Below are 13,459 nucleotides of genomic sequence, written 5' to 3' on the forward strand. Positions count from 1 at the left end.
CCACGGTGCGCGGTACCGGCTCGGAGCAGCGTGCCGGGGTCAGCGCCGACGCCATCAGAATGGCCTGGAGCCTAATGTCTCATTCCCTTTCAGTCCGGGGCTTAAACGATTTGCAAATTTTGCACCTTTCGCTGATATGGGTTTCTCCCAAACAGCACAAACAGTTTGTGTGCAGGTCGCTTCTTGGCATAGAATGCTGACAAGAACCGCACGACTTAAATCCCAGGGCTCGGGGCATGCCCCAGCCCGGGCTCGCTGACTAACTAAAACTAACTACTCCGCTAACTAACTACAGGTACTAAACAAACGAACAGTTCTGGGGACAAGCTACAGCGAAGCTGGAGCAGGGCTGTTCCAACCCACCTTCACTGGCGGCAAGAAAGAATTGAGGGTGGGGGAGCACACAGCTCCCCTTATACCGCGCCAGGCAAGCGCCACTCCAGGTGTCGCAGCGGGCGCTCTCCCCCTACGGGTACTGCTAGGGGAAAAACTTCCGGCACCGGTGCACGTGGCGAGCATGCACACCTACTGTGGAATACACATGAGCAATCACTCAAAGAAGAAGGGGCCCTTGTGGTGCTCCTTAGAAGAAAGGACTCTGGTTCCTCCAAGATGAGGTTATCCTCAGGGGAAAAGAATCTGAAGGGTGCTGGAGAACTATGGTAGCTTACAGTTCTAGCCTGAATTGGTAAAGGGACCTGGAATGAGGATCAGTGCAGAGCTGCAGTAGATGCTGCATGTGCTACTGGAGCTGCTGATGAGTCCAAGACTCTGAGCTTGGAGCATTGATGCTCCAAGGATTGTACTGGGCGGGGGGGGCGGGGAGCCAAGTGCCAGTCTGGATGGTCTCCAGTTTTAGATGCATCTTGGTGCCAAAAGATTAGATGCTACTGAGATAGGGGCTTCTTGGTGCTGCTTAGCTGAAGGCTTCTCTGGTTAGGACTTCTTAGGTGGTACAAAAACTTCGGTACTGGCATCAGCTGGAGCCTCAGTGGGAAACCTCACATCCCATAATGGGTCCCAAGAGTCAGCTCGATGAGGTGACGTATCCCACTTTCTAGAGTCTCTGGTAGATGAGACGGGCTTCTTCCTTTTAGAGTTCTTCATCTCTGGAACCACCTCTGAGGCTCCAGAAGTCAGCAGAGTAGCCTGAGAGATTGAGGCCAATGTTTGGGGGTGCAAGTGAGTGGCCCCTACTGGACTAGGGAGTGTTCCACTAAGAGGAGCTTCAACCTAACCTCTCTATCTTTACAAGACCTGCCTTTGAACCCCACGCAGACTTTACACTTCAACGGGATGTGAGTGTTTCAGACACTGGAGACAACTAGAGTGCCAGGCATAACTGGACACTGCAAGACAGAGGTTCCTAGGATAGTGTCATTCGGTTGCAAGTACCAGGGAGCAGTTTATATGCCAGAAGCTGTACGTGAACAGCCCAGGAGAGGGGGTTCTCACAGCAGAGCAGGGTAAGGCTGGCTCCCAGAGTCAAGGATTGGAGTGACCTATCAGATCACTGGTCCAGATAACGCCAGAGGGGAACGTCACAACTTCCCAGTTCCAAATTTCCCCTAAATCATCTGCCCAGTAGTGTCAGCTGTCTTGCTGAATGCTTAGAGAAGTTATTTATTTGTTATTCCCTTAAAGAGACAGTACCTAGCAACTTATTACCTTAAGGCCTGGTCTACACTATGAGTTTAGTTCGAATTTAGCAGCGTTAAATCGAATTAACCCTGCACCCGTCCACACAACAAAGCCATTTACTTCGACATAAAGGGCTCTTAAAATCGATTTCTGTACTCCTCCCCGACAAGGGGAGTAGCGCTGAAATTGGTATTGCTATTTCGAATTAGGGTTAGTGTGGCTGCAATTCAACGGTATTGGCCTCAGGAAGCTATCCCACAGTGCACCATTGTGACCGCTCTGGACAGCAATCTGAATTTGGATGCACTGGCCAGACAGGAAAAGCCCCGTGAACTTTTGAATTTAATTTCCTGTTTGCCCAGCATGGAGAGCACAGGTAACCACGCAGAGCTCATCAGCACAGGTAACCATGCAGTCCGAGAATCGAAAAAGAGCACCAGCATGGACCATACGGGAGGTACTGGATCTGATCGCTATATGGGGAGAAGATTCCGTGCTAGCAGAACTACGTTCCAAAAGATGAAATGCCAAAACATTTGAAAAAATCTCCAAGGGCATGATGGAGAGAGGCCACAATAGGGACTCATATCAGTGCCGCGTGAAAGTTAAGGAGCTCAGACAAGCATACCAAAGAAGCAAACGGCAGGTCTGGGTCAGAGCCACAGACATGCCGCTTCTACACTGAGCTGCATGCAATTCTAGAGGGGGCCGCCACCACTACCCCACCCCTGACCGTGGATTCCGAGGAGGGGGTAATCTCAGCCATGCCTGAGGATTCTGCGGACGGGGAAGATGATGAGGAGGACGACGACGACGAGCTTGCGGAGAGCACACAGCACTCTGTTCTCCCTAACAGCCAGGATCTTTTTCTCAGCCTGACTGAAGTACCCTCCCAACACTCCCAAGGCATTATCCCAGACCATGAAGCCATGGAAGGGATCTCTGGTGAGCGTACCTTTGTAAATATAAAACATGGTTTAAAAGCAAGCTTTTTTAAATGATTAATTTGCCCTGAGGACTTGGGATGCATTTGCGGCCAGTACAGCTACTGGAAAAGTCTGTTAACATGTCTGGGGATGGAGTGGAAATCCTCCAGGGACATCTCCATGAAGCTCTCCTGGAGGTACTCCAAAAGCCTTTGCAGAAGGTTTCTGGGCAGTGCAGCCTTACTTCGTCCTCCATGGTAGGACACTTGATCATGCCGTGCTAGTAGCAAGTAACCTGTTATCATTGCATGACAAAGCCTGGCAGCGTATGGTCCAGGTGTTTGCTGGCATTCAAGCAACATCCATTCTTTATCTCGCTGTGTTATCCTCAGGAGAGTGATATTGTTCACGGTAACCTGGTTGAAATACGGGGATTTAATTAAGGGGACAGAGCTGGCCGTTCCTGCTGGGCTGTTTGCCTGTGGCTGAAAGAAATCCTTCCTTGCAGTTAGCCAAGCCGGGGGGGGGGGGGGGGGTCATTGGCACTGAGCTTTTCGTGTTTGGCTAGTAGGGATCTTCCCTGATACCAGCCACGCGGTGTGGGGAGGGATAAAGCGATCATCCCAGAGAATTGGATGGGGTGGGGGGGTTAGTTTGGTTTCTGCTGCTGCACGTTAACAGGAAAACCGCAGCATTCAACGGGCTTTGCTTAGTATGTAGGAAAGGAGGGTGCTGCTTTTATCAAGGCTGCAGAAGCGAAAGACAATGGCTTACCATGGCTGCATGCAACCCGAATTCTGTTGCCTGGACCTGCGTCTGTGATCTCTAACACCAAAGCCGCAGGCACTCAATATTAAGATGCAAAATGCAACCTTGTACCGAAATCACATGTGCTGTGTAATGTGAATAGTGTTGTTCACCGTGAAAGAGTATAAGCATTGTTCTGTAAAATGTATCTTTTTAAATACTTTTCTCCCTTTTTTCCCCTCCCTCCCGCAGCTGCAAATTTTTCAAGCCTCCCTCTTCCGTCCCGAAGGCTATCTCAGTTAAGGTGGCGAAAAAAATGGACGTGAGACGACACGTTCTCGGAAATCATGCAATCGACCCGCGATGAAAGAGCTCATCTGAATGAGTGTAAGGACACGGTATCAAAGTACAGAAAAGATGGCAGTGAACTTGAGGACAGGAGGGACCAACGTGAGGACAGGAGGGATGCTCGAGATGAGAGGTGGCAGGATGTAACACTGATGCTGCTGCGTGAGCAAACGGACATGCTCCAGCGTCTGGTGGAGCTTCAGGAATGGCAGCAGGATCACAAAGTGCCGCTGCAGCCCCTGTATAACCACCCTCCCCCCTCACCAAGTTCCATAGCCTCCTCACCCAGACATGTAAAAACGCGGGGGGGGGGGGGAGGAGGCTCCGTGCACCCTCCCACTCCACCCCAGTGGACAGCCCAAGCAAAAGGCAGTCATTTGAACATTTTTTAGTGGCCTTTTCCTTCCCTTCAGACTTCAGAAAAGCAGACTTTGACTCCCTCAGGGAACAGATGGGCAGGATCCCCTGGGAGAATAACATGAAGGGCAAAGGGGTCCAGGAGAGCTGGCTGTATTTTAAAGAATCCTTATTGCGGTTGCAGGAACAAACCATCCTGATGTGTAGAAAGAATAGTAAATATGGCAGGTGACCAGCTTGGCTAAACAGTGAAATCCTTGCTGATCTTAAACACAAAAAAGAAGTTTACAAGAAGTGGAAGATTGGACAAATGACCAGGGAGGAGTATAAAACTATTGTTCAGGCATGCAGGAGTGAAATCAGGAAGGCCAAATCACACTTGGAGTTGCAGCTAGCAAGAGATGTTAAGAGTAACAAGAAGGGTTTCTTCAGGTATGTTAGCAACAAGAAGAAAGTCAAGGAAAGGAGAAAAAGGAGCGTCCATGCACCAGCAATGGAGATACAGGTGAGCAATCGTTTCCATGTTTTCTCTACAGGTACTAATGCGGAGAGTGGACTAGATGACCCATCTAAGGGAAGGGAGCAGAAGGGCACTCCACCCATTGGAAGGCAAAAGATGCACTGTCCTAGGGATGGGGGTTCCATGACCACCACTCCCAAGAGGAGGAGGAGGGAGGTGGTGGTCGGGGACTCCCTCCTCAGGGGGACTGAGTCATCTATCTGCCGCCCCGACCGGGAAAACCGAGAGGTCTGCTGCTTGCCAGGAGCTAGGATACACGATGTGATGGAGAGACTGCCGAGACTCATCAAGCCCTCGGATCGCTACCCCTTCCTGCTTCTCCACGTGGGCACCAATGATACTGCCAAGAATGACCTTGAGCGGATCACTGCAGACTATGTGGCTCTGGGAAGAAGGATAAAGGAGTTTGAGGCGCAAGTGGTGTTCTCGTCCATCCTCCCTGTGCAAGGAAAAAGCCTGGGTAGAGACCGTTGAATCGTGGAAGTCAATGAATGGCTATGCAGGTGGTGTCGGAGAGAAGGCTTTGGATTCTTCGACCATGGGATGGTGTTCCAAGAAGGAGTGCTAGGCAGAGACGGGCTCCACCTAACGAAGAGAGGGAAGAGCATTTTCGCCAGCAGGCTGGCTAACCTAGTGAGGAGGGCTTTAAACTAGGTTCACCGGGGGAAGGAGACCAAAACCCTGAGGTAAGTGGGGAAATGGGATCCTGAGAGTAAGCACAAGCAGGAGAGTGCAAGAGGGGAGGACTCCTGTCTCATGCTGAGAAAGAGGGACGATTGATGAGTTATCTTAAGTGCCTATACACAAATGCAAGAAGCCTGGGAAACAAGCAGGGAGAACTGGAAGTCCTGGCACAGTCAGGGAACTATGATGCGATTGGAATAACAGAGACTTGGTGGGATAACTCACATGACTGGAGTACTGTCATGGATGGATATAAACTGTTCAGGAAGGACAGGCAGGGCAGAAAAGGTGGGGGAGTTGCGTTGTATGTAAGAGAGGAGTATGACTGCTCAGAGCTCCGCTATGAAACTGCAGAAAAACCTGAGAGTCTCTGGATAAAGTTGAGAAGTGTGAGCAACAAGGGTGATGTCGTGGTTGGAGTCTGCTATAGACCACCAGACCAGAGGGATGAGGTGGATGAGGCTTTCTTCTGGCAACTAGCAGAAGTTGCTAGATCGCAGGCCCTGGTTCTCATGGGAGACTTTAATCACCCTGATATCTGCTGGGAGAGCAATACAGCGGTGCACAGACAGTCCAGGAAGTTTTTGGAAAGTGTAGGGGACAATTTCCTGGTGCAAGTGCTGGAGGAACCAACTAGGGGCAGAGCTTTTCTTGACCTGCTGCTCACAAACAGGGAAGAATTGGTAGGGGAAGCAAAAGTGGATGGGAACCTGGGAGGCAGTGACCATGAGATGGTCGAGTTCAGGATCCTGACACAAGGAAGAAAGGAGAGAAGCAGAATACGGACCCTGGACTTCAGAAAAGCAGACTTTGACTCCCTCAGGGAACAGATGGGCAGGATCCCCTGGGAGAATAACATGAAGGGCAAAGGGGTCCAGGAGAGCTGGCTGTATTTTAAAGAATCCTTATTGCGGTTGCAGGAACAAACCATCCCAGTGTGTAGAAAGAATAGTAAATATGGCAGGTGATCAGCTTGGCTAAACAGTGAAATCCTTGCTGATCTTAAACGCAAAAAAGAAGTTTACAAGAAGTGAAAGATGGGACAAATGACCAGGGAGGAGTATAAAACTATTGCTCAGGCATGCAGGAGTGAAATCAGGAAGGCCAAATCACACTTGGAGTTGCAGCTAGCAAGAGATGTTAAGAGGAACAAGAAGGGTTTCTTCAGGTATGTTAGCAACAAGAAGAAAGTCAAGGAAAGTGTGGGCCCCTTACTGAATGAGGGAGGCAACCTAGTGACTGAGGATGTGCAAAAAAGCTAATGTACTCAATGCTTTTTTTGCCTCTGTCTTCACGAACAAGGTCAGCTCCCAGACTGCTGCACTGGGCAGCACAATATGGGGAGAAGGTGACCAGCCCTATGTGGAGAAAGAAGTGGTTCGGGACTATTTGGAAAAACTGGACGTGCACAAGTCCATGGGGCCGGATGCGCTGCATCCGAGGGTGCTAAAGGAGGTGGCGGATGAGATTGCAGAGCCCTTGGCCATTATTTTTGAAAACTCATGGCGATCGGGGGAGGTCCCAGATGACTGGAAAAAGGCTAATGTAGTGCCCGTCTTTAAAAAAGGGAAGAAGGATGATCCGGGGAACTACAGGCCAGTCAGCCTCACCTCAGTCCCTGGAAAAATCATGGAGCAGGTCCTCAAGGAATCAATTATGAAACACTTAGAGGAGAGGAAAGTGATCAGGAACAGTCAGCATGGATTCACGAAGGGGAAGTCGTGCCTGACTAACCTAATTGCCTTCTATGATGAGATAACTGGCTCTGTGGATGAGGGGAAAGCAGTGGATGTGTTATTCCTTGACTTTAGTAAAGCTTTTGATACTGTCTCCCACAGTATTCTTGCCGCCAAGTTAAAGAAGTATGGGCTGGATGAATGGACTATAAGGTGGATAGAAAGCTGGCTAGATCGTCGGGCTCAACGGATAGTGATCAATGGCTCCATGTCTACTTGGCAGCCGGTTTCAAGCGGAGTGCCCCAAGGGTCGGTCCTGGGGCCGGTTTTGTTTAATATCTTTATTAATGATCTGGAGGATGGTGTGGACTGCACTCTCAGCAAGTTTGCAGATGACACTAAACTAGGAGGCGTGGTAGATACACTAGAGGGTAGGGATTGGATACAGAGGGACCTAGACAAATTAGAGGATTGGGCCAAAAAAACCTGATGAGGTTCACCAAGGACAAGTGCGGAGTTCTGCACTTAGGACAGAAGAATCCCATGCACTGCTACAGACTAGGGACTGAATGGCTAGGTAGCAGTTCTGCAGAAAAGGACCTAGGGCTCACAGTGGACGAGAAGCTGGATATGAGTCAACAGTGTGCTCTTGTTGCCAAGAAGGCTAACGGCATTTTGGGTTGTATAAGTAGGGGCATTGCCAGCAGATCGAGGAACGTGATCGTTCCCCTTTATTCGACATTGGTGAGGCCTCATCTGGAATACTGTGTCCAGTTTTGGGCCCCACACTACAAGAAGGATGTGGAAAAATTGGAAAGAGTCCAGCGGAGGGCAGCAAAAGTGATTAGGGGGCTGGAGCACATGACTTATGAGGAGAGGCTGAGGGAACTGGGATTGTTTAGTCTCCAGAGGAGAAGAATGAGGGGGGATTTGATAGCAGCCTTCAACTATCTGAAGGGGGGTTCCAAAGAGGATGGAGCTCGGCTGTTCTCAGTGGTGGCAGATGACAGAACGAGGAGCAATGGTCTCAAGTTGCAGTGGGGGAGGTCCAGGTTGGATATTAGGAAACACTATTTCACTAGGAGGGTGGTGAAGCACTGGAATGCGTTACCTAGGGAGGCGGTGGAGTCTCCTTCCTTGGAGGTTTTTAAGGCCTGGCTTGACAAAGCCCTGGCTGGGATGATTTAGTTGGGAATTGGTCCTGCTTTGAGCAAGGGCTTGGACTAGATGACCTCCTGAGGTCTCTTCCAACCCTGATATTCTATGATTCTATCCTCTTCCCAAACCCCACCCAGGCTACCTTGTCCGTTCTCTCCCTTTTTTTATAATCAATTAATAAGAATACATGATTTTTAAATGATAGTGACTTTATTTCCTTTGAAAGCAAGCTGTGATCGAAGGGGGAGGGTGGGTTGCTTACAGAGAATGAATCAATCACTGGGGGCAGGTTTCCATCAAGGAGAAACAAACAGAACTTTCACACTATAGTCTGGCCAGTCATGAAACTGGTTTTCAAAGCTTCTCTGATGCGCAGCGCTTCCTGATGTGCTTTTCTAATCACCCTGGTGTCTGGCTGTGCATAATCAGCGACCAGGTGATTTGCCTCAGCTTCCTACCCCGCCATAAAGGTCTCCCCCGTACTCTCACAGAGATTGTGGAGCACACAGCAATAACAATGGGAATATTGGTTTGGCTGAGGTCTGAGTGAGTCAGTAAAGTGTGCCAGCGCCCCTTTAAATGTCCAAATGCACATTCTACCACCATTCTGTAGTAGTTGAACAGCTCCTGACTACTGTCCAAGCTGCCTGTGTATGGCTTCATGAGCCATGGCATTAAGGGGTAGGCTGGGTCCCCAAGGATAACTATAGGCATTTCAACATCCCCAACAGTTATTTTCTGGTCTGGGAAGTAAATCCCTTGCTGCAGCCGTTTAAACAGACCAGAGTTCCTGAACATGTGAGCGTCATCAATCCTTTCCGGCCATCCCACGTTGATGTTATGAAACATCCCTTGTGATCCACCAGTGCTTGCAGCACCATTGAAAAGTAGCCCTTGCGATTTATATACTGGCTGCCCTGGCGTTCCGGTGCCAAGTTAGGGATATGGGTTCCATCTATCGCCCCACCACAGTTAGGGAATCCCATCGCAGCAAAGCCATCCACTATGACCTGCACATTTCCCAGAGTCACTACCTTTGGTAGCAGTAACTCAGTGATTGCTTTGGCTACTTGCATCACAGCAGCCCCCACAGTAGATTTGCCCACTCCAAATTGATTCCCGACTGACCAGTAGCTGTCTGGAGTTGCAAGCTTCCACAGGGCTATCGCCACTCGCTTCTCAAATGTGAGGGCTGCTCTCATCTTGGTATTCTGGTGCTTCAGGGCAGGGGAAAGCAAGTCACAAAGTTCCATGGAAGTGCCCTTACGCATGAGAAAGTTACACAGCCACTTGTACTCGTCCCACACCTGCAATACTATGCGGTCCCTCCAGTCTGTGCTTGTTCCCTGGGCCTAGAATCAGTGTTCCACAGCTAGAACCTGCCCCATTAACACCATTATCTCCAAAGCACCGGGGCCCACAGTTTGAGAGAATTCTGTGTCCATGTCCTCATCACTCTCATCGCCACGCTGCCGTAGCCGCCGCCACCTCGCCTGGTTTTTCAGGTCCTGGTTCAACATAAACGGCACGATAATGCACGAGGTGTTTACAATGTTCATTACTGCTATCTTGAGTTGACTGGGCTCCATGCTTGCTGTGGTATGGCGTCTGCATAGTTCACCCAGGAAAAAAGGCGCGAAACGGTTGTCTGCTGTTGCTTTAACGGAGGGAGGGGGAGGATATACCCAGAACCACCCACAACAATGTTTTTTGCCCCATCAGGCATTGGGATCTCAACCCAGAATTCCAATGGGCAGGGGAGACTGCGGGAACTATGGAATAGCTACCCACAGTGCAACGCTCCGGAAGTCGACGCTAGCCTTGGTACATGGATGCACACCGCTGAATTAATGTGCTTAGTGTGGCCGCATGCACTCGACTTTATACAATTGGTTGACCAAAATCGAATTCTGTAAATTCGGAGTAATTCCGTAGTGTAGACATACCCAAAGTGGCATTAATACGCATTCTACTATAAATCAGTTCAGTGCTTTGATTAAAAGAAAACAAATGTATTAAACAAAAAGTGAAAGGTTTGTGATACCAGGTATAAGGAATGAAGATAGAAAGGGTGACAAGAAAATGAAAGTAAAAATACACCGCTAAGACTAAACTCCAATATAACGAACTAATCTCTTGCTCAAATATATTTCTCACTAAGTCTTTTCCAGCCTGGCTGACTAGACTCTGGCCCTGGCCCTCCACAGAGCTCTAAGTGCTGGGTGCCTTTGTCTCCTCCGCTGAAGGCTACAATTCCCCCCCCCCCCATGTATCTTTCCAAAATCATTGACTCTGCCTCAAAGGGCAGGAAGGCTTCCTCAGGGTGGAGTTTCCATCCCTCATTGAGATTGTTAAGCGGTCATCTTTCCCCACCTGCTCTCCTGATGACTTTGTTTCTCTTGCATGTAAATGTGCTTTTCTTGATCACACTTTTCTTAATTTATATCAGAAACTCATTCAAGCAGGTGGAACTACGCTCCTTTCTCAGGAACAGGCATGTGCTGGGGACTGCTTGCCAAATACATTTTGATAACATTTCCAGCATATATTTAGGTCCTTTGGGTTACCATATTTACACCATGAGAGAATATTAATTACCAGTGAGTTATTAGTTTTCCAGTGATATATACCCAAAAGGTGGCATGTAATAGCAAGAAAACTGTGTGCCAACTGATACTGGGGTGCTTTGAGGATCACAGCAGCAGACAATGTAATTGCTCCATCTTGAGCCACAGCTGGTTGAGAAGGAACTGGAGGGGCAGAAGCTCCATGCTTCTTATGTTCTTGCATGGGAGCATAAGGTGCTGCTCTACAGAGGTATAGATGCTGCTGTTTACAATCTCCAGTTGAGAGCACAGGAGCACATACACAGCCTATGGTAGGACAAAAAGAAGAACAGGAGTACTTGTGGCACCTTAGAGACTAACAAATTTATTAGAGCATAAGCTTTCGTGGACTACAGCCCACTTCTTCGGATGCATATAGAATGGAACATATATTGAGGAGATATATATACACACATACAGAGAGCATAAACAGGTGGGAGTATGCTCTCTGTATGTGTGTATATATATCTCCTCAATATATGTTCCATTCTATATGCATCCGAAGAAGTGGGCTGTAGTCCACGAAAGCTTATGCTCTAATAAATTTGTTAGTCTCTAAGGTGCCACAAGTACTCCTGTTCTTCTTTTTGCAGATACAGACTAACACGGCTGCTACTCTGAAACCTATGGTAGGACATATACTTGAAGGAGGGGACTGTTGCAATTGCATGATTTTACCTTTCTCCTTTAAAAGAAGGGTGGGTTGAGGAGAGAAGTAGGAAATTACATACGTTTTGCCCTGTTGTGTGTATGCATTGTGATACAGTCCTTCAGTTACATGATCACATACTTCCCCCTGTACCCCACTGCCTCATTCAGGGCACAAGATGGATACATAAGGGGGCATTTCTAGTACAGGGCAAGTGGCAAGGTAGGGATTTATGAACCCTATTCAAATCAGTTGGAACTGAACATAGCTTTAGCTCTACACCAATTACAATTTAGAACAGCCCTGGGCAGCTCAGATGCTATGGCTGACTGTCGCTACATTAGCTAGCCATGCAACTCAGATCAGGAGCGGTGGAAGCTCCCTAAAAGTGGGGAGGTCACCAGTGCCTGCACCATAGTCCTGTTCCCCCTGCACCACCCCTTCCCCAGAGGCCCTGCCCCCATCGCTCACCCTTACGGCTGGTAAAAAGCGTGAGGGCATAGCCCCCTCTTTTAAAAGTGATGAGGCTATGGCTCCCTTTTCCCCTGCCCCTGACTAAGATCCTACTACAGCTACTGCTAATCTCTCTTCTGCCCCAGACCTTCAGTTTTGAACTGACACATTCCTAATGTAAGATTTCACTTAACCATATGCAAGATGACAACAATTTTTGCTAAGAAATTAGCTTGCAACAAAATGATAGAAACAATCTTTTTATTAACATAGAGACTATCCAGCTTCTGAGTTTCCAGTTTTGTTGTAACAAGGGAATTGGAAAAGGAAAGATGCTCAGGGAAATTTAAATTACTTTGGTCTTAAAGCCATGAAGGAAGAATAGCAGTTAAAGGGACTTTGTGCACTCAGAATGCAGCAAGATATGGAATTCTTTATCGTTGACTCTTGTGATTTTGGCCCCTACTGCAGTCTGTCTTGTGCCTCAAAGAGCTCCAGCCCTTCCTGCAGATTTCAGACTTGCCCAGGGGAACCACCTCTGGTGGGCTGGCCTCCCTACTTTCAGAGGAAGAGCAGCCAATGGCAGTTACTGCCTGAGCCCAATAGAGCCTGCCCCCTCAGGGGCCCACAGAAATTTCGTACAGGGGAGGGGAAAGCACAGCCAACGCCACTTTCAGAAAGGGGAAGCAGCAACCGCTAGAAGCTGGCAGCTCTCTTCCCTCACTGCATGGGACCAGGCCTGGGAGGCTGAAGACACAGCCCCCGATTAGAGCTGACCCTCACCTCAGATCTTGGAGACCTGCCCAAGGAACCCTGAAACTGCCCCCACCCTCACAGAGAGTGAAGGATCTTCACAGCTGCTGGAAGCATACAGGTGTGCTTGAGGGCAACAGCTTAGATAGCAGGGATGTACATGCACACAAAGTTGACATGGGACTGGGGGGGGTACCCTTGATGATGGTCTGGGGCAAATGAGAGGACCGGAAGGACAAAGCTAATTGATGTGGAGTTTGGGGTGCATAACTACTGGGGAATGAGGCTGGATAGAGGGCAGGAGCAGAGAATTCATTAACTGGCATTTTGAGGACAAACTGGGAGCCCTCCACTACATCGGGCAGCACTTCATAAAGATCTACCCAAATTTGTATACGTTAAAGGTCTGTTTTTAGCCACAAGATATTGACACACACAGATTTTGGAGAAGCAAAGTGCTAGGATCAATGTGTGTGTGACAATACCCTCGCTCAAAACAAGCCCCAAAAGGCTCCAAGCTTTCAGACCCTCTTTATCCATCTTAAAAAAAAAAAAAAAAAAAGAGGGGGAGGGTAGAAAAGAGCATAAAATCCCCAGGCAGGTCATGGTAGATTCTCACTGACACTACAGTAGCTCTGTCTAAAATACACACAGTGAGTGTGAAATCATACCTGCTGCTGCAGAACCAACTAAAAACTAACCCCAAGATTGAATTACTTGATCTGAACAAGTGTAAAGGACAGACAGAACGTCTTCCCGCTGATTTCATGGCTGCGCATTTCTAGCTGGATTCCTCCTTAACATCCAGTGGTGACCTGGTGTGGGTAACACGCTCAGTTCCTCATCGAGCTGGAGTGTCTGGTATTGTTCTGCAGCTCCACTGGTCAGGCTGAGTAAGAAGGGATCGTAACAGGTTCCAAAGGTTCAGCTGGAAGGGGAGT

This window comes from Chrysemys picta, chromosome 25, assembly GCF_011386835.1.
Source record: "Chrysemys picta bellii isolate R12L10 chromosome 25, ASM1138683v2, whole genome shotgun sequence".
NCBI classification, from domain to species: domain Eukaryota; kingdom Metazoa; phylum Chordata; order Testudines; family Emydidae; genus Chrysemys; species Chrysemys picta.